General features: G+C 41.1%; 1 protein-coding gene and 1 long non-coding RNA gene across 10 annotated transcripts in view; both read right to left on the reverse strand.

Annotated features, from left to right (window-relative positions):
* Positions 1 to 25,527, reverse strand: part of cnbd1 (cyclic nucleotide binding domain containing 1) — an 82,740-nt gene that overhangs the window by 46,737 nt on the left and 10,476 nt on the right. The gene's annotated exons all lie outside the window — the stretch shown is intronic.
* LOC107078260 (uncharacterized) lies at positions 5,031 to 12,567 on the reverse strand. The gene is made up of 3 exons (XR_001479204.2): positions 12,283 to 12,567; positions 5,339 to 5,719; positions 5,031 to 5,153 (listed from the first exon to the last, which is right to left on the reverse strand). It is a non-coding gene; the product is annotated as an uncharacterized lncRNA (long non-coding RNA).

Here is a 25,527-nt window from a genome sequence, read left to right on the forward strand (position 1 = left end):
CTGCCCAAGGCTCTTTCTGGTTCTTCATATACAGTATGTCTTCTGTATGATGTTCATGGTTTGGCATTACCCTAATCTCTTACATGTCCTTCTCTCTCTCACGCAGGTGTGCCTAGTTACATTTGTATACTCAAAACTCTTCAGGTGGTTGGATGTATTTCCCAGCAAGTCAGTACATTGTAGCTGGATGAAACAGTGAAACAGTTCGGACATTACACAAACATACCTACTGTAGGTACTGAGCAGTGGACATAGCGAGATTCATAACCTGACCTTTTTCATAAGTCTGACCATCCATTCAGAAATAAGATTCACACAGTTCAGCCTTCTCAAGAAATTCTTTTCTACAAGAATTTCCATTTCTTTCTTTCTAAAGAAACATACAGTATGTGCACACTTGTGGCAGATTTTTGTCATTTGAGGTGTTACATTTAAACATACAGTATAACCCTTATTGTTTAGTTTAATGCAAGTCAACAGAGCAGAGAATTATTCTCTTCATTAAAGATTATTTAATCACAGCATTGTCCCTTACTGACCAATCAGATTATAAAGCAAAAGAAATATCTAGAAATTAAAAAGCTGCATTTCCAGAAATCATTTAGAGAGTACATACTGTATCTTCACAATACAAATATTAACAACATCTTAATATTATTCAACTAATTGTGTCATAAGAGGAGGAGAGAGGGAATACACATATTTATCTTTAATTTATGAGCTCGTCTAATGTCAGGATTCTTAAAAACAGTTTTGCATTATTAACAGTGTGTGAAGGGGTTATAGAAAATCTCATAGATTCCAGGACAGGAGGTATGTGTCAGGATCCTACAGTAGGTAGCATACTAGACCTTAAGCTTTACCTATAGGAAAAAAAATTGGATGAATGTTGGGGCAGCACAGGGATACAGTGGTTAGCACTGTCCTCTTGCAGTGCTGGGGGCATACAGTAGGTTCTATTCCTGTGGTACTATCTGTGTGGAGGTTATACTGTATGTTCTCCACGTGTTTGTATGTCTTCAGCAGGTGCTCTGATTTCCTCTCACAGTCCAAAGGCATACTGGTAGGTTGGTTGGGTGCTGGTAAAATAGCCCTGGTGTGTGTGCACATTTCCCCTAGTCTGTGTGTGTTCTGTGATTGCGTCCCATCTAGGGGGTATCCTGCCTTGTGCCCTTTTCCTGCAGGGATAGGCTCCAGCTCCCCCACAACCCTGAGAAGGATAAATCAGTTAAAAAAATGGATGGATGGGTGTATGTTGATTAGAACATTGCATACAGGTGTTAGAACACACTAAAAATCCAATTAAAACAATTCTATGTTCTAAATTCCTTACACCACTCACTTTTGTAAGAAATGTGTCTCATTGATTATGGTAGTTTGCATTCTTAACAAGAGTGGGGCATAGCTGATGGGATTAGTTAAGCAACCATCTTTAATTGCAGGGTATGCTAGCAGAATAGCAGAGTTTCAGTCACCAGTAAACATGCCTTTACTTGAACCAGGAAAATGGCATTTTACATTGAGTACAATTCTGTAACTCCTATAAAAAATGTGAGGACTGTATGCTGAATACAAGGTGTTTCATTTAATTTTATTATTCCTTTGTAAATTTGCCCTTCTTGTGTATAATAAGTGGCATACGTTTGTTCTTGATGAGAAGACTAAGGTTAATTGTTTGTGAGCACTGGAATGGAAACACTGCACCTCGCTCTCAGGATGTGATTAATGCACTCAGGGTAGTCATTGTTCAAGCAAGAGATGACAAAATACTACAGCAGTCAGAAATAATCTTAGCTTTTCTTTGAGATTGTGCTTGCAGATGCATCTGAAATGAGAGTATGTGTGTGTTAGGGAGTACTACATTATAAACTATAAAATTTAACACTAGCCATTCTGTTTGCTTTTTCATATTTAGATCCTGTCATACAGTATTTGTTTTACTGGGAACTAGATTTCATTTTGTTTCTTAAAAGTTAGGTGTTTTTTGTTTTATTTTACACCCACCAGGTTGGAATCTCGGACTGGTATTTTATATTTTGGCTCACATCAATGTCCCTTGTACTGACTGTGTGGATTGAAGGAATGAAGTGAACAGTTTGGAAGATAAGCCACTCATCATTTGGCATGCTGCCTCTCAGCTACACAGCCCGTAACAGGAGAGCTGGTGCCAACTGGTTTTAAACAGTGAGTCTCTTCCTAAAGCCACTGCAAGTGCGAAGGCCTACAGCACAGAAATATTAATTTCTGAAGCCTGGAGTATCTTTGAGTGACTCCACTCTCAGGATGCTGACTACGGCATTCCCCACAACAAACAACTTACAGTACCTCTCTGCATACACAGAAAGAATAACAAAAGTAAGATCTTCTTGATTCAACAAAAATAAAATAGGCAACAATGATGATGGTAATAATAATGATAAAAATAATAATTAGCATTAATATTATGCTTTTGAACTCAAAGTATTTCAACAACTGTACAAAATATTGTACAAGGGGAGCATCATTTGCCACTCATAAAGCCACAACTGCCTTGGTGATGCTCAGCAGCCTTTTTCCACAGCAGTTCAGGTAGAAAAGGGAGAAACTGCATCACCAATTGAACTAAGAGGAAATTTAAGTAGGCCTCACTGTTCAAGCCCAGAGCAAAATGTAGTCAGGACATCGGGATTATACCATATGCTCTAGAAACTAGAAAGAGTCTCAGAATTTAGAGCATGGTCACATTCTGGAATCCACAGTTCAAATAATATTACATTTTCATCATCTTGACATTTTCAAGCTTGTGGACTCACGTTTGTGGTTTTTTAAGCTAAAATAATATTTTCTATTTCAAATTATTTGCTGCAATGTTTATTCTTGTCTATAATAATGACTTGAATAATACAATATGATTTCTCTTTGTGTTTCACCTTTTAAAGGGCCATAGGATCTTAAGTTGAACATTTCACGTGAAGGACAGCACCTCCTATAGCACGGTGTCCCCGAACTTTGGCATTGGTATGCAAATTCTTGTCCAGAGGGAACAGTGACACCTACTGGTCTGCCAACACCACTTAATACAGCAGCTCCATTTACAGGTTTCTCCGCTCCCAATACTGACCAAGTCCAACCTTGCTTAGCTTCAGATAAATTAATAAATTAGAATCGAATGTGACAATGCTGCCACACATTAACAACAATAATAATATATATGTTAACTACCACCATGCCAAACAGGAAGTCCAGAATGAAGTCAAGGTTAAGCACAAGAAACTGGAGGTTAAAAGCTAGTTTCATTAAATGTGTGAAGTGAGAACAACAGCTCTGTGGATTCCCAAAAGGCATTCATGCAACAGCATAAGTTTTGAAGGTGGGAAAAAAGCTAGAAAAAGTCACAGAAATTAGAGCAATATGTGATTCAAATAACACTGCATTGCCATTATCTTGACATTTTCAAGCTTGTGGACTCTGTACAATCATCTGTTTTTTAAGCTAAAATAATGTTTTCTATTTCAAATTATTTGTTACAATGTTTATTCTTGTCTAGAAAAAATGGCTTAAATAATATGATATAATTTCTCATCGAGTTTCACCTTTTGAATGCAACAATTTTAAATGTCAAAGTCCATGAATGCAATTACAGTAAAGGATGCTGTTGTGACAGCTTTCTAGCCGATTTATCAATTGAAGAAATGCATACTGCTCACAGGCAATAAAATTCAAAAGAAGCCCTTAAAGGAAAGATGGTCAGACAACCAGGATTAAAACCATGATCTCTTACCTTTTATCTTCACCCACAAAACAGACTGAATGAAAATGTAATTAGAGATCCTATAAAGGAAATTTAGTTCCTTGCTCTGACAATCAAATTTCAGCTGAGTGTCATTTTTCAGTGAGGAAACATGAGGATCTCTGCCATTAAAGTAAAATATCTTTATCACTACTTTCATTTGCATTATCATCTTAGGACCAAGAGAAGGAATTGAAGAGAGAGAAAAAGCAGAACAGAAAAAAGATAAAGATAAAGCACAGCAAAAGAAAAAAAAAATTCAAGTAAACCAATATCTGAACATTAGGTATCTGATGTTTTTAAGAATATTCTGTATGTACTACCAAGCTTGGTCACCTTTTTAACATTGAGATTTAAGTGTGCGGGTTTCTTCTACTTTGTGGAGCTTGCATGGTCTCCCTGTGCTTCCCCCTACCTTTCAAAGACAAATTGACTAGGTTAATTAGAGTCTCTCAAACTTTAAGTCTATACCTTTTTTGATAGATAGGTTTATGGTGTAGTCCAGGCCTTGCATCCTGTGGTGCCAGGTGGATACAACTCTGACCAGACATAGCATTTTTCCAATACTGGACTGGCTGGACTGTTAGATTTAGAAAAAGACAACTGAAGCTGAACCCTCCTCATCCACAATTAGTGGTAGCCATTATAATGCTTCTGCTAAATATTTAACATTTGCTTAACCAGGAAGTGGCATGACATCAAAATCTTGTTCTCGATGCAGACTGAAGCTAAAACAGGAAAGACCTTTAAGGTAAAGAGAACTTTAAACAGGCCAGATGCTACAGTCTGTTTTGGTATTTGCCACTGGAAAACTGTGCCAGGATCTTTTATGTCCACTGCATTCAATTTACATTAAAATCCTAAACAATCTACTGTATACTGTATGTACATTCTCCTACAGCTCGTACTGGGGCACCAGTATAAAATCTATGGTCTAGAGCAGTGGTTTCTCTATGCAATCAGATTAAGCAGAGGTACCACTCAGTAGACACATGGGTACTCTGAGTCCAGGATTGAAAAGCAGTGGTTTAGAGGAAAGGGGTTAACCAACATCATTTTCCCATATTTGTCTCCTCTCCAAAATACTACCTACCCCCTCTATGCTGACTCTCTGAATTCAGATGAGTTTAGGCTTGAAAATAGTATAGCTGCTGGCAGACATGAGAATAATGATGAATTTCACATAATAAATAAATAAAGCGTAAGGATTCCCTTCACACGAACTAGAGCAGTTGAATTTACATATTTCACCCACCAAAACTGAAATGCGGCAAATTAGATTCTCTTCCCTCAACACTTTGAGGCTGCAGGAAACAGCAAATGATGGCAACCAAATATCGTCCTGTGCTTACAGCCGGGTAATGTTAGAAGAGCTCGTCCTTCTCTGAAAATTATTCAATGAGTGAGACAGTTAGAACCATTATTTGTTAAATCTTTTCTATCAAATTTAAAATGCACAAGGAATTTAAGAAGAAACTTGTCACGATTATAGTCCCTCCTCCTTAAGGGTGCTCCAGCCCTTTCACTTCAGACTTAATTCTGTGCACCTGACCCCTTTTCCCAGCCCACCTTAAAAGCAAGGCGCTGACGTTCAGCTTGGCTCTGCATCTGGTTTCCGCACCGTGCGAGTCCGGGACCTGCAAGCGCCTGGTCCCATTAAGGTTTTAAGCTCTGTTCCTGTTCCTTGTCTGCCGGTTCCAACCCAGTTCGTGTTTTTAATTCCTTGTTTGGATGGATCACCTGGCTATGGACTTTCTTGTGTTTTTGGATTCCCTCTATGGATTACTTTTGGATTGTTTGCCTCGGCCACACCTTCCGCGTGCACAAGCGCACTTTGGACACGCCCCCCGTTTTCAGCCCCGTATCCCTGCATGACTTTTTCCTAGTGTTTCCCACTTCTTCGGATTGTGTCATCCGCATAGGGTCCGGAAAGAACTGTTCGTTACAAAACTGAAACGATAATAACAGACACTTAACTAGAAGGCTCTGCAGCAAAATAAAAATGCAATTACTTGTCTCTCCATTTTTTTTCAAATGATTTTTCACTAATGCAAAATTGCATCTTAGAGCTCATTTAAAGGTTGTTGTTATTATTATTATTTTATTATTAATTACATGATTATTCTATGACTTCTATTCAATTAGTAAAATTTAAATAGAAAGAAGGAAAAACCTCTGTTGTATAAAGGTGTTTGGTCCTTCCTGGTTGTTTTTACAGATAATAAATTTGTCAGTATGTCCTTCTACCAGAAATACAACATGAATGGATGGAGATCAAGGCCTGTGATGTCACCATTTCAGAACTACAGTGCACCTCTGTTGTGATGGTTGAATCTGACACATTTCCACCATCTCAAACCATAAAGCATCTCAAATGAATTCCATTATGTGAAATATCGCAAAAACCAATAGGGGTTGAGATGTCAAATGAGGGGGGCTGCAGTGTGTTTTTATTGTGAATGATATTTTTACTAAGTGACTGAAGTCTTTTAATACAGGCTTTCAACACTCAAACATTAAAACATAACATTAAAACATAGGATTTTTGTATTCAAAAAGTGACACAGAGATTCTTGAGAATTCTTTGCTTTTGTGCAGCTAACCATTATTCAAAAGACTATAACACCTGCCACGCTTTGTCAGACATACTGCTAGAATGATATTTACTTTGAGATGAAAAGCATTATTTTGTATCAGAAGGTATTCATACTAGAATTGCAGGTGAATGCTTCTCATTTCATTTCTCAGGTTTCAAAAGGGAAATGTTGGAAGGAGACAGAAAGCTGATTCACACAAAAAAAGAAAGCAAACAACAAGAACAAAATGCAGACACAGCAATTCCACACTCTCACTTCCTTCATGAAACAAGCGGATGTCTTCTGCTGGCACCGGCATCCCTCTCTCCACCATCCTCCTGCTGTCAGGAGGGTGCAGCACTGATGGAAGCACAGTGTTTCCTGTCACTATGGCCACCACACCGCCCAGTTCAAGATTTTGGCACAAACACACTCTCACGGGAATGTTACAATTCTACAGGAAACCTGTGTTAGCACTTAGCCTTTCCACTTTAATTTCTCCCCACTGGGAAGGTAGACTGGGGATGTCGAACAAGCTCTGTGGTGTCTACAGCCCTGTTTGAACTGATCAAAGGGTCCTATCATAAGCGCTGCTGTGTGTCCAAACTTTTCATTAAATAAAAAAGCAATACATCACAGTTAAAGTGTAATAGAAAGGCACAAAACAACAGAATGCCAGAAAAACTATAACACTTTTTGTAAACAAATTATTAGTTTTCATTCACGAGGAATGACAGCAGCCTAAAGCTTGGGAGAAATTAGAATTGTTTATTGTGATGTGGAGATTTGGCGTAACCCGCTTGGCTGAGGGCCGACCTCCCGGCCGTTGGACGGGGAGGATAGGACCTCCATGCAACCAATTGGGTAGCTGCAAAGATGGAGAGGGGGTGGAGGAGGGATGCAGAAAATGAACGAGGAAGAGGAGAGGGTGACGTTTGATATTTATGGAGACCGGTTGCTTACGTCAGGATTTAGTGAGAATTGCAGCAGCTGTGTCGAATGAGCGCGGCTGCCTTCATTCCTCCCGAACTTTCATTAAAAACTCCATTTCACGAGGAATGACAGCAGCCGAAAGCTTGGGAGAAATTAGAATTGTTTATTGTGATGTGGAGATTTGGCGTAACCCCCAGTCACCAGTGCAGAAAAACAAAAACAAAAGATTATTGGGCCAATTCAGCTGAGGAGAGAAAGTGCCTGCTTGAGGATACCGGGGTTAGTTTTAATGTATGCATGGTAAGCCTTGGAGGATCGACAGCCGAGTTGCTTAATGAGATACTGGGGTATGCCTTGGCGAGCGCATCTGGAGGATGCGGCCCCTGATCTAAAGGAGTGCCCGGAGAATTGTTTAGGAGGGTATCATGATACGGCCCTTCTCATTTGCGAACAGCGGAACAGTAAGCGAAGCTCCGGCAGAGGTGCGAAGATGTGCGTAATGGGATAGAGGCTCGTAAGGGCTTATGTAGGAACAGAGTTTGAAATAATAGATGAGAGTGGCAGATCCGAGTTGGTTGGTTTTGCTTTTCTTGAGATAGAAGGTCAGTGTCTTGGAAGATAAGATGGAGATGTTGGATAAGCAGGGTTGAGAAGAAGGATCGTAGGATGTGGAATAAGCGGTAATTTCGGAGCACCTTAGGGAGATAAAGAAGGCTAACAAGAATAAAGATTCAAGAGGGCGGTTGACCCAGGGTGAGTAGTAACCTGACCTGACAACGTAGATGCAGGATTCAAGGATGTCTGAGGTAAGTGGTACGCGTAGGTTCGGAAGTGTTTTTTTAAGCCACCGGAAGCCTTTAAGGAGAGTAATTTGAGGGTAGATAAGGGATGGACAGATCGTGCCGAAAAGGAGTGGATGCCGCACAGGTATACTTTGGTGGTGGATGCTCATGCCTTGAGTGAGTTTCTACGATAGCGAACGAAGGATGATACGGTGAGAATATCAAAAGAACAGAATTTTATGTTCGCGGAAAGGTGGAAGGATTGGAAGCCCTTCCAGGCAGTGCAGTAAGAATTGAGAGTTCGAGGGGCGATCCCTAAGAGGATAGTTTGCTGGGCCAGCTGGAGATAGCGATGGAAGGGATGATTCAGAGGAATGTGAGCTCGGAGGTACTGTGCAGGGGTTCGGTCTTCCATCTGGTGCCGAGTTCCTGAACTGAAAGCGAGAGAGAGAGAGTCGGCTATCTCATTAAGGTGGCCTGGAATGTGAGCAGCTGCGCGGATGAATTGATGTGAGAGAAATCCATTTAAGGCGGCAGAGGAATTTCATGATGGATTGGGATGAAGACCTTCCTTTGTTGATTATATGAACTACTGCATGGATGGCCAAATGGATGAGGACGGTTTTTGTTTCCAATTGTGGCCCCAAAGAGAAGCAGCAAAGACAATTGGAAATATTTCTAACAAGGCTGATGACTGGTTGGCGAGAGGGATTGGAGAGAAATCAGGAGGCCAAGGGGCTGCAAACCATTGGCCTTTGTAATAGCCTCCGAAACCGACTGAGGGGGCTGCGTCTGGATATCCTCAGTGTCAGAGAGGAGGTCATCGTAGAAGAGAGATATGCCGTTCCAGTTGGCCAAGAGAAGCTCCAAAGCCTGAGCTCGGATTTACGGTTGGCTGAAGGGCTTACGTGGTGGTAAAGAGAGGGCACGGAAGAGGCAAGGTCGAGAAGGTAGACCGTCCTTGAGGAATGATATGCATGGCGTAATTGAGGTGGCCGGGCAGAGAGAGAAGTTACCTCTTTGTGCGAAATTTGGCAGAAGAATAGATAGAGATATACATCTGGATCCTGTCGATTTTGTCGCGAGGCAGGGAAGCGGAGAAATTGATGGAATTGAGGGTGATCCCGAGGAATTGGATTATATGAGAGGGGCCAGTTGTTTTGTCAATGGCAAGGGGTACCCCTAGTTTCCTAAAATGGAAGTGTGGAGGAGGCTCTTGCAGGTGGGGTGTGCGGAAAGTCTATGGTAAGGAAATCGTCAAGAAGGTGGACGAGAAAAGGAAACTTATAGTTATTCGACGGGATCCGGTCGAGAGCTCCGGCTAAGGTACCGAAAATGTTTTGGGCTACTCCTACGTCCGAAGGTAAGGTGGACTGCGAAGAACTTGTTCCGCCAATGAACTCCGAAGAGGTGCCAGAGGTCTGGGTCAGGAGGCATAACTTTAACGGCACTGGAGATGTTGGCCTTAGCGAGCCAGGCGCCCAGACGGACCGCTATACCAATGGGATTGATGTGGTATGCAGGGAATGGGGAAGAGTCAAGTGGGCTGATCATGAAACCAACCATTCTCGACTTTGGATGCTAGCAAGGAATCAACGGACTGGGGATCGGCGGTGGCAGATTGCAAATTTTTGCAAAAGACGAAGGAAGGAAGTGTGCACGAGCCTGGTGAGAATCCGAAGGAAAGGCCGTCGAGTAAGATGTGGGTGGAAGAGGGGTCGCGGTGACGGAGCAGGCCGAAAGCAAGAGTGGGGATGTCGATTGGGGTAGACGGAAAAGCCAGTAGTCTTTTGGGAATGCTGAAGGTGGAGCGAGCATGGAAGGGCCGGCAGGGGCAGGCAGAGCGAGCGAGCATGAGCTTCGCCACAGAAGCTGCAAATGTGAAGGAAGCGATGAAGGGGAGAGGTATGTGTAGAGGAATTGAAGATGTTTGAAATCTGTTGGCCTTTGATCATCACGATGGGGCGACCGCCAACGTCTTTGGACCGGGAAGGTTTGAAGAAGACCTGATGGGAGAATAGATGCTTTGGGGGAGAAGGGGCGAAGTCAGGGTTGGGCTTGCGGACGATATCCGGGCAAAGATTTGATGAATGTGTCCAAGAGGAACAGAAGTCGCAGGAAAGAGCTTGGACACCGGTGAAAGTGCGGCAGTAAAGCTCAATGTCGAGGGCTCCCCAGTAGGTGCGCTGGTTCCATTGGAGTAGGTGGGCAGCGGCCTCGGCCAAGAACTGCTTATGGTAATCGTAGAACAGGGAGCCCTCGAAAAGGACAGATAGATCGGGGATGCTGTGCATGTAATCGTCGAGTTCCTGACGACGTTGGGGAAAGGCGGAGCACGTGATGTCGCGGAAAATGCTGAAAGCCAAACAGAAGTCGAAATTCGAAGGACTGAAGCGGAGTGAGGGTCAGAAGATTTGAGAGAAACGGAAATCGAGCCGCAGTCGACTGTTCTAGAATCGGAGTTGTAAGTGGAAGAAGAGAGAAGGTGAGCTAGATTGACGTCCGCACCTCAGAATTTGCTGCCGGACTGAAAAGGGGATGGGAGGAGGACTAAACTTTAGTGTTAGGAGGAGCTGGGAGAGGAACGGCTGTTCGGAGAGGAAAGTCCTTAGTAAAGGGGAGATTGGAATCCAGGGCCGAAGGCATGGGATGACGTATGCCGTGTTGGACACCGGGGAAGGGAGAAGATGAGGAGGGAAGAAGAGGGGAAAGCAGATTGTGGTGGGAGGGGTTTGATGGATCTGGGGCCTGGAGCTCGGTGGCTTGGGATATGGAAGCCGAAGACTGTTGAGGAATTGAAGCAGGGGCGAAGGCTGTGTTAGGGACTGAGGAGGCTGCCGAGTCATCTTGGACACCAGGGGGTGGGGGAGGGTAAGGGCCGCCTGCTGGCTGAGCTGGGGGTCGTTTACTAGCCGGCCTTCGGGCCATGGAGACAGCAGCAGGGGCCGAAAGAAAAGAAACCGGGGCCGAAGGCACCAAGCTGGCGGAGCTTGAGCCGTGTTGGACGCCGGAGGTAGAGACAGAGGAGAGTGCAGAAATTAGATTAAGCGGAGAAGGGGGGGGGAGGGGCGTGAGCCTGGGGCCTTAGACTCGGCAGCGAGGAGATTAGGGCAGGAGGCTGGGTGGAAGAGGCTAGGTACAGTTGTTCAGCAGAGGAATGGATTGCTTGGGAGAAGAGACAGACACGGATATATCAGGACAAGACAGAAGATGCGACAGGCAGAGGGGCGGGCAGCCTTGGGGTCCTCACGTTGGGATGAGTGGCGGCGACGCGGGTGATGTCATCAGAGGGCGCCAGGGGAAGCTGGGGAGTTGATGTTTCCTTGTGTAGACTGCGGTTAAGTACAGGGAAAACTGAGCTTTTTTTTTTGGAAGCGTTTCTTTTAAAATGGACGCCACGTTATGAAGTATCCTCTGGAGGCTTGCTACGGTCCGGTTGAAAGTCGCGAGAGATGATCCACGAGAAGGGGGAGCCGACGTGCGTGAAGCGCGGCGGCAGGGACATCCTCGAGAGAAGCGGGGGTTATTTGGAGATTTTGCCGTGGAGGAATGGGAAGGCTGGGTTTGTAATGAGTGAGGGACTACGACGGCGGAACGCAGTCTTCGGCGAGGAGTTGGATCTTGTGAGGACTGGCTGGGAGATGAACGGCGCTGATGTGGCACGGCGGCTGAAGGAGGCGATGAGACGGAGGTGAGGGGAGCTGTGGGGGGTGGACTGGACGAGAAGGGTAGGAGAGTCTCCTGCGCTGCAGAAAAGGTCTTCATCGGAGCGGCGGATTTGTAGATCCATGAGAAGGGAGCACGGATTCGAGCTAGGCGAAAACAAACCATGCAGAAAACGAACGAGGAAGAGGAGAGGGTGACGTTTGATATTTATGGAGACCGGTTGCTTACGTCAGGATTTAGTGAGAATTGCAGCAGCTGTGTCCAATGAGCGCGGCTGCCTTCATTCCTCCCGAACTTTCATTAAAAACTCCATATCATAAAATACAACACATGAACATGTTTCCTAACCGTTGAGAGCTCGATACGCCTAAGATCAGGATGGGCCAGGATCGGTGGATATTCCAAAACAGTGCCAGCATTTTTTAGTTGCAATCGACCAGCCAACCAGAATCTCTATTTTTAGATAATTTCAAAAGGATTTCAGGATTTCAATAGCTGCTATGATACTAAAACTGTGAGCTGACATACCTCATGCAATCAAAAGTAAATTACTCACATTACTCCTCACAAGAAAAATATCCTGTTTAAAACAGTGAAAAAACGTTCCTCTTTTACTCCATCCCAGCCAGAGACCTCTTCTGCCTTCTGTGTTAATGGATGCAACAAGTAGAGCTGGACCTCACATCTCCCTCAGTGACCTCCCCATTCCTGCAAAAGATGTCATCCTGTCGCTGGAGGCTACAAACACAGCACAGACCTCACCACTGATGGAACTGGGTTAGACCACTCACTGTCTTTCAAATTAAGCTGCTAGTCTAAGTAGGGAAGAAACTCCCAGGGCTTGTTGTAGCCTCCCGGAGAGCAGTCTCTATATATCACGTGCATTTTCTTGACATGTAAGATTTGGAAACCAATTAAGGATTGTTTCTCTCAGGAATTCCACAGGATCATCTTGATCAAATCTGTTCTCTGCATATTGTTCCTATACAAGTGTTTTCCTGCTGGACTACAGTACCTTGAGGTCCTGAATTTCCAGCTTTGCTGCATTTTAAGTTCTCAGCCTTTGTACTATTCCATAAGTAAGTCACCACCACTATTTCAGTTTTTACCACCTGCACTTGTTGATCCAGTGACTGATAATGTGTGGCAGCTCAGGTGAGTTAAAGTCCTACAGTTCCTTTTTGGGAAACGAAAGAAGAATTTTGGAATCCCCAGTATTTCAGAATGACACAGGCAGTAAACGCAGCAAAAACAAAAAAACTGAGGGCTAGAAAATCAACAAAAAGAGAGATGGGAATGTGAGCTCTACTTCAGAACACCAGGATAGTATCCCAGTGTGGTGAACAGTAACTAGAAATAAATTACTGATTTTGTAAGATTAGTAAATGCAGAACCAATAAATAGACATAAGTTTGGGATGGAGGACATACCACATAATCATATACAGTACCTAACGGGTAAAAAAGCATCCTTTTCCCAGTGTTCACTGTTTCTCACACCTGCCTTTCCAGTTCAACCATCAGCAGCATCCTGGTTCACCCAGTTGGGTATTCCAACAGTTGTCTCCCCATTGAGGATCTCCAATTTCTCATCCAGCAAAATACTAACTACTATGAAAATTATTATAATTCAGTCTATAGTTAACAGCTGTAGTGTGCTCTCTGAAGGCACCAGTTCTGTAGGGTTTGGGCATTTACTGGGACAATTATTAATTGTAGCAGTAAATCACAAAAGTGATTCTTTTGATGGCTTTAGAATCCAACCATGCGACATAACTCAAACAACGCGCACACACAGGTACTAATACACGAGGATACATTTATTAATACATAGAATATGCATATAAACCTAACAGATCTTATCGAGAGAGTTATCATAATACAAAAGGTATATATTCAGTCAGTTACAAAGAGTTACATATATCAAGAGGACATAGGTTCAGTATATCATTCATTTAGACCATTTCGTAAATGAACTTGGTTATATCTTCTACATTAGATACTCAAAACAAGTACATAACTCTTAGGAATTAAATTGATATCAACTGGTTGGGATAACAATTGAATTCTTGAGCAGTAATGCATTGAAGTTGAATACTCATCCAATCTTTGGGGATTCAGATCTCCTGCGGGCACAAAGAAACAGTTGCAGGCTGTTGCTGTCCAATCCGCGCTCTCTGGCTCGGTGCCAGGCTGTGCTGTGCGGCTTGCGACGGTGCACTGCTGATGCTCACTGACCGGCTAGTTAGTGTTGGCTTTAACTAGCAAAGTTTGCGCACAGGAGAAAAGATGACTGTGGGTCCCAGCAAGTCAGGAAGAAGACCGGTTCGTTCCTGATGAAGCACTAGGTCTGAATAGTGATTCATCTGTCCACAGTTCCAACCTGTTCACGAGGCCTGCTGCTGGTGCTAACCTCGGGTGGATCCTCTGGTTACTCTCTGGCAACCTCCGCTCTAGACTCTTAGAACAAAGGAAAGTTCTGGCACTCGGACACACTGGCCGTTCCGTTGTTGTCCGGGCTGAGTGTCAGGAGGGTCAGGAGGCGCGCTGCGAGAATGTCCTGCCCTTGGGAGCCTTCTGCTCCTGGGCCATCCTGCCCTGGAATTCTCCTTTGAATTCCCTTTAGAATAGTCTCAGAAGTCAGAATTCTCCAGAATCCCACAAGCTCTCTGTGTTGCCTGTTTTTACCTGGAGGAACTTCAGCTTATTGATTGGCTGAAAGTTCCATGGGCATCAGAGTCCCACGTGGGTTACTCGGCCCTACCAGTCCCTGATTGGTTGATCAAGGTGAGATATGAGTCATTTACTCCTGACACCTAGGAATGCAGTCCAGATGTCCATCTGGCACTCCCCAGACAGACAGGCGCCAATGGATGACCATTGATCATGATAGCCAGGCTTAGCTAAGTGCATCCCCCTTTGGGAGCTGTCCCTTATCAAAGGAAACCTTAAATCAGCCTGCATGAATAGTTTCTCTGTGGCTGCACCACAGAGATGAACAGAGATGGGGCCTCATTTGGGAAAGCTCAGAACACTTAATTCTTTCTTATTAATAAGCCTCACCGCTACACAGCTGAGCTACGGTACATGCAGTTTCTGCAGCAGCACAAATTATTAGGGTAGCATAGCACCTGTGGAAACTTCTGAATGCACGTGGCAGAAACATTTCAGAAAGTACAGTCAGAAGTCTTAGCTTAGGTACAGAAGGCCTGTCAACTCATTTTCCAACATGTCTGCTGATCCCTTGTCTACAGTTAGAAACCTGGGTGATCATTTGGATGCTTCTAATTATCATGGAATCTCTCTCTTGCTACAACAAAACACTTGACAAAGTTCAGCTCTTATCTCTCGCAAACAGCTGCTGGTCATGCTTTCGTCTCTTCGAGCCTGGACTTTCAAAGAGCTTTTCGTACTGGATTCCCATTGCACATCATCAACAGAGTCCAGCTGACAAAACATGCAGCTGCCAGAAGTCTAATTGATTCCAACTGGTAAAAACACAATTGTTCCACCACTGGCCCACCTGCACTAACCACACTCCTCCTAAAGCCAACACATTTGGAAATGTAAGGCATCTCAAAATAATAAGTATTTTGACTTTGCAACCTGTATTTTTGTTAACTGTATTAAAACTATTGCATTACATTCTAATATGTAACTTCTTCCAATGAAAGAGGGCTTAATATATGAAAAAAGGATTCAATACAATGCCAGACATAATGAATGTGTGAAGAAACATCTTCACGCAAGTCTTTTGTAAACTGAAATAAGGCTTTACAAAGTCCGTGGCTACTTTTCACACACATACAATTGTTTGTACATACAACAGCCAATTTAATAAGCTTTCTTTCTTTTAACTTTGAAGTGTATGGAGTCCTAATGGATGGTTTGTTCAAAAGTTGTTGATCCATTAAATGTACTCCGTGCAAAAAAATTCTGTAACTATTTGTGGCGTACTTCCATGTATTACAATGAATAATTTTTAATTATACACAAAAAACAAATGTTCACACTAAGAGATGATTAATTGAAGAAGCCATGATTTAAGATATTTAGTTATATTATGTCAAAACTGAGTTCAACATTCAATTAGTATTTCTGTATTAGGGAGGAGGAATAGTCACAGCAAATGAAGACATATTTAATTTAAGAGAATCTTATTTATCATCTTATTATGGGTTAACAAGGAATGTACTGTACAAGGATGATGGGACTACATTTCCACTGTGCAGAATCTGTAAATCCATTAAATCATTATAATGAACAGTTCAATGAACAGAATTTAAAATATCTTGAATTTAGATTCTTACACAGTGAACATGTGATTATGTAGAGAATGGTAACTGTAACGAGGCTTGGTAGAGGTGAAAAGGATCCGATGCAGATGCAGGAGTCCTTGGGAGGTGAGTAAGCGAACAGAGCAAAACTAGGAGCCAAGTCGTAGTCAGAAGGCGTAAGGTAGGTCGAGATTCAGTAAAGGCACTGGTGGCAAACAATCCAGAACGTAAGACAGATTCTTGGTTGAAAAGAGAGCGGCAGGGTCAAATCCGAAAATAGTCACAGGTAGCAAACAATCCATGGGGCGAGACGAGATCCGAAGTCCGTAGGCAAAAGGTGTAGTCAGAATTCCAGTAAGGCAAAAGGTAAAGAAAACGCTAGGTAGAGCAACAAGAAGTGAACTCAATATCGAGCAGCAATATGCGGGTAAGGGAGGCTTAAATAAGCGTAGGTAAGGCATCTGATGAGAAATTAACATGTGCGGCGATGTTTGTAATTATCACCCTGCTGCTGGAACTGATTAGTCCTCTTGGGGGCTGGTCTGGGCAGGTTAGTGGTCGTGACAGTAACATTTCCTTCACAGATTTAGGTAACGTCAATTCAGTTAATCAATTTCAGCTGGTCTTGTAAGCTTAATGTTTAGTATTCTGTTACATCATGGTATCGGTGAGAATTTGAAATAACCAGTTTAGAAAATCATAGAATTTTTTAGAGAAAAAAACTTGACATTTCCTCTTGATGAAAAATATTACAGATTACAATTTTACACTTTCTCCAGGCAACAGTAATTATTTTTGTTGACAAGAGCAAAGTATTAATTATATAACGGCAAGTGTTTGAAATAATAGTGGAGGTTTTTATTGCAGGCAGGCAGTACATGAACACTTGGAGTTCCAAAAATCACTTCATGAAAGACTCCAGTTGATTTCAGCCCTCAGAGGCTCTCAAAATCCCAAAACAAAGGCCCAGTTTCTGCACTTGACTTCATCTACTCCCTCCACATGGGACTTCTTATGAAAGAGTAATTCTTCTAAGGACCTGTTGTATCAAGTGCTCTTATAACCTGAATACAATCACTTGGACTGTCAAAATCTCCATTATCTTCAACATCCACTGCATTAAGGTAATGATACCATCAAAGTAATGCAATTACAGGTTAAGGAGAAGTGATATACAGTATGTGTGCATCCAGAATGTTTTTTTTCCAATGGGTTATGATATAACAGCATTAAGTTTATTTTTCTTCATTCCTAAACTGCAAAGATTTAGCTCATTTTTCTTGTTCTTAAATCAAGTCCCATTTAATTGAGTCTATATTCAATACAAAACATTTTCACCACTCCAAAGTGACATACTAAAATAGCAGCAGAGTATTCCTGTAGTTTAGCAGAACTTTAGACAGTACACTTGTATACAGTACAAAAGTATCAAAAGTATCCACCACCATGTAAAGTTTCCAAATTTTGTTGCTATCTGAGATTACAATTCTGACATTGAAGTAGGGATTTATATTTAGAACTTAAACAATTTACTACAAACAAAAAGCTAAATAAATGTCAATAACATTAAATGAGTTAGAGAAATTAGTGGAATGGCCTATATCTGACTGTAATCAAAGTTTTTTAACTTGATTTCAGAGTAAATGCATCTACCTCTATAAATTTCCACAGATAGTAAATTTCAAGCCACAACTCACATAATAATACAACAAACCATCCATGTACAGTAAATCAAAGAAATGTCAATGTAAGTAAGCTAATTTTTACAAGTAAATGGTAAGAAACAAGCCACTACTGAAAAGGAATTTGTAACAAAGAATGTAAACAAATTTGCGAACATGGAAGACAGATTTGTGCTCAGGATAAACTAAATTGAACTTCTCCAAATGCAAAGTATTATTCCCGGTGCAAGTCCAACACTACTGTGAAGCATTGTGGTGGCAACGTCATGTAATGGGGCTGTTTCTCATCATCAAAGACTGGGAAGGTTTTCAGGATTGAGGGGAAATGGATAGAATAAAGGTCAGGTGAATCCTAGAGCATAACCTGCTTAAGTCACTCAAGAATCTAAAGGTGGGTTGAAAATTCAGATTCCATTTACCTGAAGCACAAAGTTACACTGAAGTGTTCTGACAAAATAGAATAGAATAGAATATCCTTCAGCAGCCCAATCAAGACTTAAAGATTACAACCCATCAGTGATTCCTAACAAATATGTTAGAACTAGCACTATCAGATCGGCAGTATTAATGTAGGGGGCTGAAAACTTATACAACTGAATGTTTACTGATTGCATTTTTGCTGGATTTATATATATATACACACAGTATGTTTTTGTTGTTCAGGGCTACATTTCATAGATCGACATTTTTGTTGAGTGTTTAAAGAATATAATAGATAAGTCACCATGCCCTTGGAGGCCATAACAGTCACTTCAACAGTAACAGTATAACCACTTTAGTATTCTTGTGGAGGTCAAGAAACTATCTTTGGGAAGAAGTTTCCACTTCCAGCTCACCTTCAAAGTTAACATAAGCTTTAAGACAGCAGGCTTTATTGCTAGCAGTGCTAGAGGCTAAAACAATGAGCCATCACTTTGTGAAGAAATTCAACTGTTTTTACTGTGTGGGCTGTGGTGATGCTCTTGTTTCCCTGCTGACAGTTACATCAGCTGAAGACTTGCCTAAAGGACACACAGCAGGAACTGAATGTGAAGCCGGCTGGTGTCAGAATGGCAGGAAAACAATTCACCCTCTATTACTGGTGAGAGGTAAAACATTTTTAGTTCACATCACTGAATGATGTGTAAACTATACTGGTTTACATAGTTCATGTCTGTTCAAAAGAGACCATGTATTTTATCAGAAAAATCAAGTACATAATTCTGGACATTGACTATATGGTTTGGGTGTCTGAATAATGTTGGCCATTTTGATTAAGTCCTCTTCAGAAATCAATAAATTGTTTCAATATATTGTAAACCACCCTTATGAAAGTCAGCAAGAATGATGAAGGCACACAAAACAATAGGGTAATTGTTATGTATAAAAGACCAACTGATGGGATGGTTCAAATGTCATGGCCTGGACAGGATTACTAAGTCACAACAAAACTCCACTTGAAGTGACTGATGGCAACCTGACTGCACAGCACTACATTTAATAATATCTGACCTTCTTACAGGCTCATCTTGCTAGTCCTTATGCTGCTAATATAACAGGAACTTTCTTGTGAGATGACAATGTGACAGTTCTGCTGTAGATGCCATAACTGCCAGACTCAAGACACAAACAAGTGAACACAAGTGGAAATGATAGGAAATGCATTCAAAACTGAAAACAAGACTCCCTGCTTTACCCAAAGGGTTGTGGGAGTATGGAACAGTTATGGGAGTATGGCATGTTGTTAAAGCCAATACCCTTTCTTTTTTAAGAAATGGCTGGATGTTATCTTTAAATAAATTAAAGAACAAGTAATAGGTTTATTCCACGCTGAAAAGAGAAGAGAGAAAACACAACGTTTCGTCTGTGAAGCCTTCTTCTGGTGTGAGAAAGACAGGGCAGACAGCAAAGATTAAATAGCACAGAACAACAAAAGCTGGGAGCGGGGAGGAGGCAGGAGGAGCAGAGAGGCAAAGAGGCCACTCAGGAATTGAAAAGTGCAGAAGGGTGAAGAAAGGTGTGAAGTCAAAACCAGCATGAGAATAGAGAAGGTTAGACAAAAATAAATCGGGCATGTAGATTGGGTGGTCGGTGGTCAGAAAAAAGGGTACCGATTGAGGGATCGTCCTGTAAAATGGAGTAGTTGTTAATAATGGTCCTGGGGCTAGAAAGTGTGTTAGAGTGGTAGGGAAGCACCAAAGGACTGCGGTTGTGAGAACGAGTTACTGAACGAGTTGATGATCTGAAGGCTGTTTTTGTCCCTGGTGAGGGCCCTATCAATAACGTGGTAATCTACGTAAACTTCTTGTTCACAGCTCCCTTGACCACACTTGGCAATCATTCCAACCAGGCATCTTCCCCTGCAACAGAACTCGCTGCATCACCTGCAAATACATATCTAAACACGCTCATTCAGGGACCCTCAGGTCAATTCCGGATCACCCAGACGACATCCTGTACCTCCACCAACCTCATTTACTGTATATCTTGCAAAAACTGCCAGCTATCTATGTTGGGGAAACTGGAAGGAGACTAGGAGACCATTTCAGAGAACATGTTAGGGCTGTGAAGATTAAAGATTTCTCCAAGCCCATAGTTTCTCACATCACCTCAGACGGCAATGATTACACTGATCTCTCAGTCTCTGTTATCAAAGAAGGGTTTCTAAACCCCCATAGCAGAAAGACTACAGAAACTAAACTCATCCTGAAACTAGGTCACACCTTCCTTCTTCTCTCAATGACGACTATATTCGTGTGATCTTCTCTATTCTCATGGAGGTTGTGATTTCCCACCTTTCTTCACCCCTCTCCACTTTGCACTTCCTGAGTGGCCTCCCTGCCTCTCCTCTCTCCCCCCCCCCCTCAAGTTTTGCTCTTCTGCGCTATTTAATCTTTGCTGTCTGCCCTGTCTTTCTCACACCTCAAGAAGGCTCCACAGCCAATACATTGTGTTTTCTCTCTTCTCTTTTCAGCATGGAATAAACCTATTACTTGTTCCTTTGCAGGCTACGCATTCTGATGCATCTACCCACCTGAACTACTTCAAATCAATTAGATGAACAATTTAGTTAATCTAGCCCATTTCAGCAGTGAAATGGGCTAGATTAACTAAATTGCCTCCAAATCTCATCACCTTTCCTATGTGCTGATATGAGCATTTGTGGAATGAGGTGAGAAATTGGGAATCGGGAATGAGGGAAATCATCATTCAATGATCTCTCATCCATGTACTGGCCAACTGCTGAGCTTCAGTGGGTTGTCAGTTGTGAGTTGCAGGGTAATATGGCTGCTACTCTTAAATTTTTACTTAAAATATCGACCTGGCCAAGAGACATAGACATAGGCCAATTTTACACAGAAGATGAATGATAGAAAGGAAAAAATGGTCAATTAAATGTAAATATCATTAACAGGACATATAATAGGTGGATGTAGTAAGTGTCAGGAAAGATTAAATCATTCAACGGAAAACACCCTCATATACAAAGGTACTGTAGTTTCACCTCACTCAGCAGATTCGTCCAATGGCTACAGCAATGGCTACAACTTTAAGTGACTTGACTGTCAGTAGTGGCTCTTGGGAGGTCGAATGAAATAAAAGAAATTAGTACAGAGAACCAATAAATTACCAAGTTATGAAGGTGTTTTAAAAAAATGAAATAAAATGTGTTAGGCAAAAAGCCACTAGAGAATTAAAAGAAGCTTAATGGCCCCCACATTTCTGCTTTCTTTTCAAAGAGCTTTCAATCTTTTTTAACACTACAATTATATTTCAATGCCCACTTGTTTTCATTCAGCACCAAACGCTGTCTGAATCATCAACCGTGGTTGTGAAAAAAGAAAATTAAGCATCTTCATAAAAACTCAAAAAGTTCAATAAAAAAGTTCAGCATTTGGCCATAAGATTGAATACACCTTAAAATACACCTTTCATGATTACTATCATCAACTTTTTAGAGCTTATGGTTTGGATTTGCCTTGCTCTTTACAGTATTTCAAATTGCAGACTATGCTTTATCACTTAATGCAAAAATGTCCTTACTTTTTCCCACAAAGGGTTTAAAAACTCATATAGTGGAAAAAAACTATGAAAATAAAATCTAATGGTGATAGATTGCATATTCCAGATACTATGCTCAAACATACACATTCTCAGGTAAGTTCAGGCCAAGATTGCTAAAATATATGGAGGAATTACGTAAATTATAGTGTCTTTAAGCAAGAAAACAAAACTACACCTTCTTACTTTAAATATGTGTTTAAAAATGAGCTTCTGAAACTATATTATTGTGTTATACAAATATTCACATGATTTTGAAATTTACACCGCTTCCAGTGACCGGTGTTCAGGTGTTCTCCTACAGTCAGAAGTCACTCTCTCTAAGTTAACTAGTGTGGTTAACGTCCCCATGTGCGTGGATACTTCCAGCTTGTATCCTGCCTCAAGCCAGAAGCTTCCTGTGTCAGTCAGTCTTGTGTCTGTGCCATTCACAGAAGGGAAAAAGACTGACCATGGACCAAGAATCTGTGAGGCTTTGTAAAAATAACTGAGTCTAAAACAACTAGAAGTTTTTGAAAAGTATCTCAGGGGAGGCATCAGAATTTTGTGTAGCTGCTCAGCTGTGATAGAGAGGAACTTCAAGAAAACAAAATTAGCCAGCAGTTCAACAAGAAGCTTAGGTTATTGTTTTGTGTGTCTATTGGCCTGGACCTGCCTATTTTTAAAGAACTGCTATGACGTGCCCAGTGGGATGAGACAGGGGGATAACCAACATGTGCTTCCTAAACCCTGATGACAAAAATGGCTGAGAACATACGGGGTACCTACCAAAAGAAGAACAGAAAGCATGGGTGATAGCCTCCTCTACAGACTACTTTTCCTTATTCACTGATAAGATGTCAGCCAACCAATATTGATTCACCCCAGCAGAAAGCCACGATACAAGCAATCGATAAAGTAACAATGAACTAGCACTATGCCAAATGTCTAAAAATACAGTTTTAGAAATACAGATATCTGGCACCATGGAAACCATTACATAATAAAACAGACTCACTGTCAACATTTGCCCAGTGGCAGTTTTTATATATGTGGGGGTTTGGCATAAAAGTTGACCTACAGTACAAAGACAGGCTTTTTCTTCTGAACACAGGGGACTCTTATCTTAAACTCCCTTTCAGCACCCACATTTCTGTAATTTGAGTCAATAAAGTTTACTTTTCAGCATTTCACTTCCAATGCTACAATTGCAACTTTTCTTCATATTTTCATTTCTGAAAGGCATACTTCAGATTTTACATTAAGATATTTTTTTAGATGAGAATTAAACTTCTGAAGTCAGATTAATGTAGCAATCTAAAATTAAGGGCATTGAAACAGTACTTTATTGTTTTGTTTTGGAGAGACAGTGCAAAATTCAAAACAACAAAAATTAATTAAGCTAGACATATACATGACATGTGAAAAGAGGGGAACACTAAAGATGGGGGAAAAAGACAAAAACTCCATGTTTGATATATAAAAGAATTCCAATTCTGAAACCCAGAGAAAAATAAAAACATATTCAGTCTTTTCTAGAAACAGTAACCAAATTAAATTATGGGTTGCACAGAATCTAAAGCCACCAATCTCCACATAAACCACTTTCTTCTGATGAATACTTGACTAAATCTAAACACAGTTTACAATGGCCTCGAAAGGGGAGGAAAAGTCCTAACCACTATTTTAGCTAACTAAACTAAATTACTGCTTCCACTGAGAAGAAAGCTGCCAGAGACCTAACGGCCTCCCTTGTATTTTGTGAACGCTCCCTATTCTTTCAGACAGATGTTATTGATTTAATATGCTGTGTATGTCAGGATCATTTCTTGGACGGAAAATTATCCAGGGCTGAATCTGGCAAATTTTTTAATTAAAACAACATTTTGTAAACTTAGTTGCCAAAGTAAATTGGAAATAGCATCACTGAAGTCTGAGCTTTTTCTAAAGTAATTAGCTGCCCTCTTGTGGCTGCTTAAGTAATCACTGAAAAAAGTAATACAGTATAAACATGCTTATATGAGAGATTTAGGACAAGTTTCACATACAGTACTACCAATTACATCAATACTGGTTTTAGGTAGATTAGGTAGATTTAGATAAATATTAATTTTGTCTAAGAGGACAGTAGGTTCACGTAAAATGAAGATCTGGACCACTTTCCTCAGAATGCTGTGGACTATGAGCTGCTGGCCTTAGGCACCTGACCAGTTGGGATAAGACAGTCGCTGAGGTGATGACCAGGAAGCTGAGGCTTTTGTGGTTGGTCTGATGTGCTGCCTGGAGATACTGGCAGATTATCTGCTGTGTGATTTCACCAGAGGAAGAATGAAGAGACTGACAGTGGAACTGGGTAATCTACATTTAAAGTTTAAAGAAGTTTGGAAGAAGTCTGAACAAAAGCATTTTTCAAAAAACACTGTTTTTGACAAATGGTGTTAGGAAATGTGTAAGCAGCTTAGCTGCCCGACATGTATAGAGTGGGACTAGAAGATGTCTAATTACAGTAGGAGGTCAAAGATCTTGGCATTTGTCTCATTTATGGTGGTTCTGTTTATTTTCTCACACTGTAAATAAGATGTACTTTCTCTGTGCCTTACAGCTGCATTTGTGTCTGTTTTCCCGAGGCTCATCTACAGAATTAAAAGATTAAATGCTATAGAACCCCAACCCTGGGTGTGTCACACACGGTACAGTATGTCAAACTACAGTACAATTGAAATTACAGGACCCTTCCCGTTCTGACTCATCCCATGGAATTTCTTTGGCCCTCTTCACATCAACTTTCACTGCTTAAGTCATTGTCATCCTCCTCCCACAGCCCTGGAAAACAACTTATGGGTTTGTCTAGTTTTTAATTGTTCTTTAAAAATTTGCAATTGAAAAATCAAGTGTTGCTTTATACTGGTTAACAATAACAAAAACAATTTTATTTATACATAAGTATAAATATAAGTAATGTGTGAGCTACAAAAGTAGGTGTTTTCAGTCCATACACAACAGCAGAAAACATTTTCAGATGTTGAGTCTTCTTCTGGTGCAAGGGAGCCAGAGAAAGGTTATGAAGGGATATGAAAGCAGAAGAAAACAAAAGCAGAAGCAGGTGAAAATTACAGATGCAGTTATTCAAAATGCACGGTACAACCCCGTACCGCACAAAATTATCCGCATTGTACAGCAGTACGTTATTGGCTGGCCAAAATGACCGATAGGAGCACTCGTGGTGCATTGGTTGTTAGTGAAATGATTTAATCATTTAATCTCTTTACTGCATGTTTTAATCCGTTTAATATTGAATATTAATATGGAATTTTACTACTAAAGGGAAATTTTAGTAGCTGAGCATAAAAAGAAGAGGAGCATAACGCGTCTGAAGGCCATAACTGATATTAATTAAGAAACATAAACATATTATGTAAACTGTATTTGGCTGGTATTGGTAGTATAAAAAATACACACCAGCGTTCCACTTTCTTCCTAAATATTTTAAGCATCAAACTCTTTCATTCGGTTACGTACTGTGGTTATTTTGGAAAAGTCTTTATGTGGTCCTTCTGACTATAATAAGTTTATATACTTCATAAAAGTTATAATGTTTTAACCTTTTCTATGAATATTTGCGCTCGTTATCGCAGTAAAAAACACACATTTTTAGAATTTGATTAATAGGGAATATAATATGGAATCGAATATCTAAAGAAACTAATAAAGATATCATTATATTCATATAGCTCAAATTATCACAGTAGTTCACTTTCTTTGTAAACACTTGCATCAATTTGACTCATTTACCCGTGATTACGTGAAAACATTTTGCCTGCCC

The sequence above is a fragment of the Lepisosteus oculatus genome, chromosome 6 (genome assembly GCF_040954835.1).
Source record: "Lepisosteus oculatus isolate fLepOcu1 chromosome 6, fLepOcu1.hap2, whole genome shotgun sequence".
Lineage (NCBI taxonomy): Eukaryota > Metazoa > Chordata > Actinopteri > Semionotiformes > Lepisosteidae > Lepisosteus > Lepisosteus oculatus.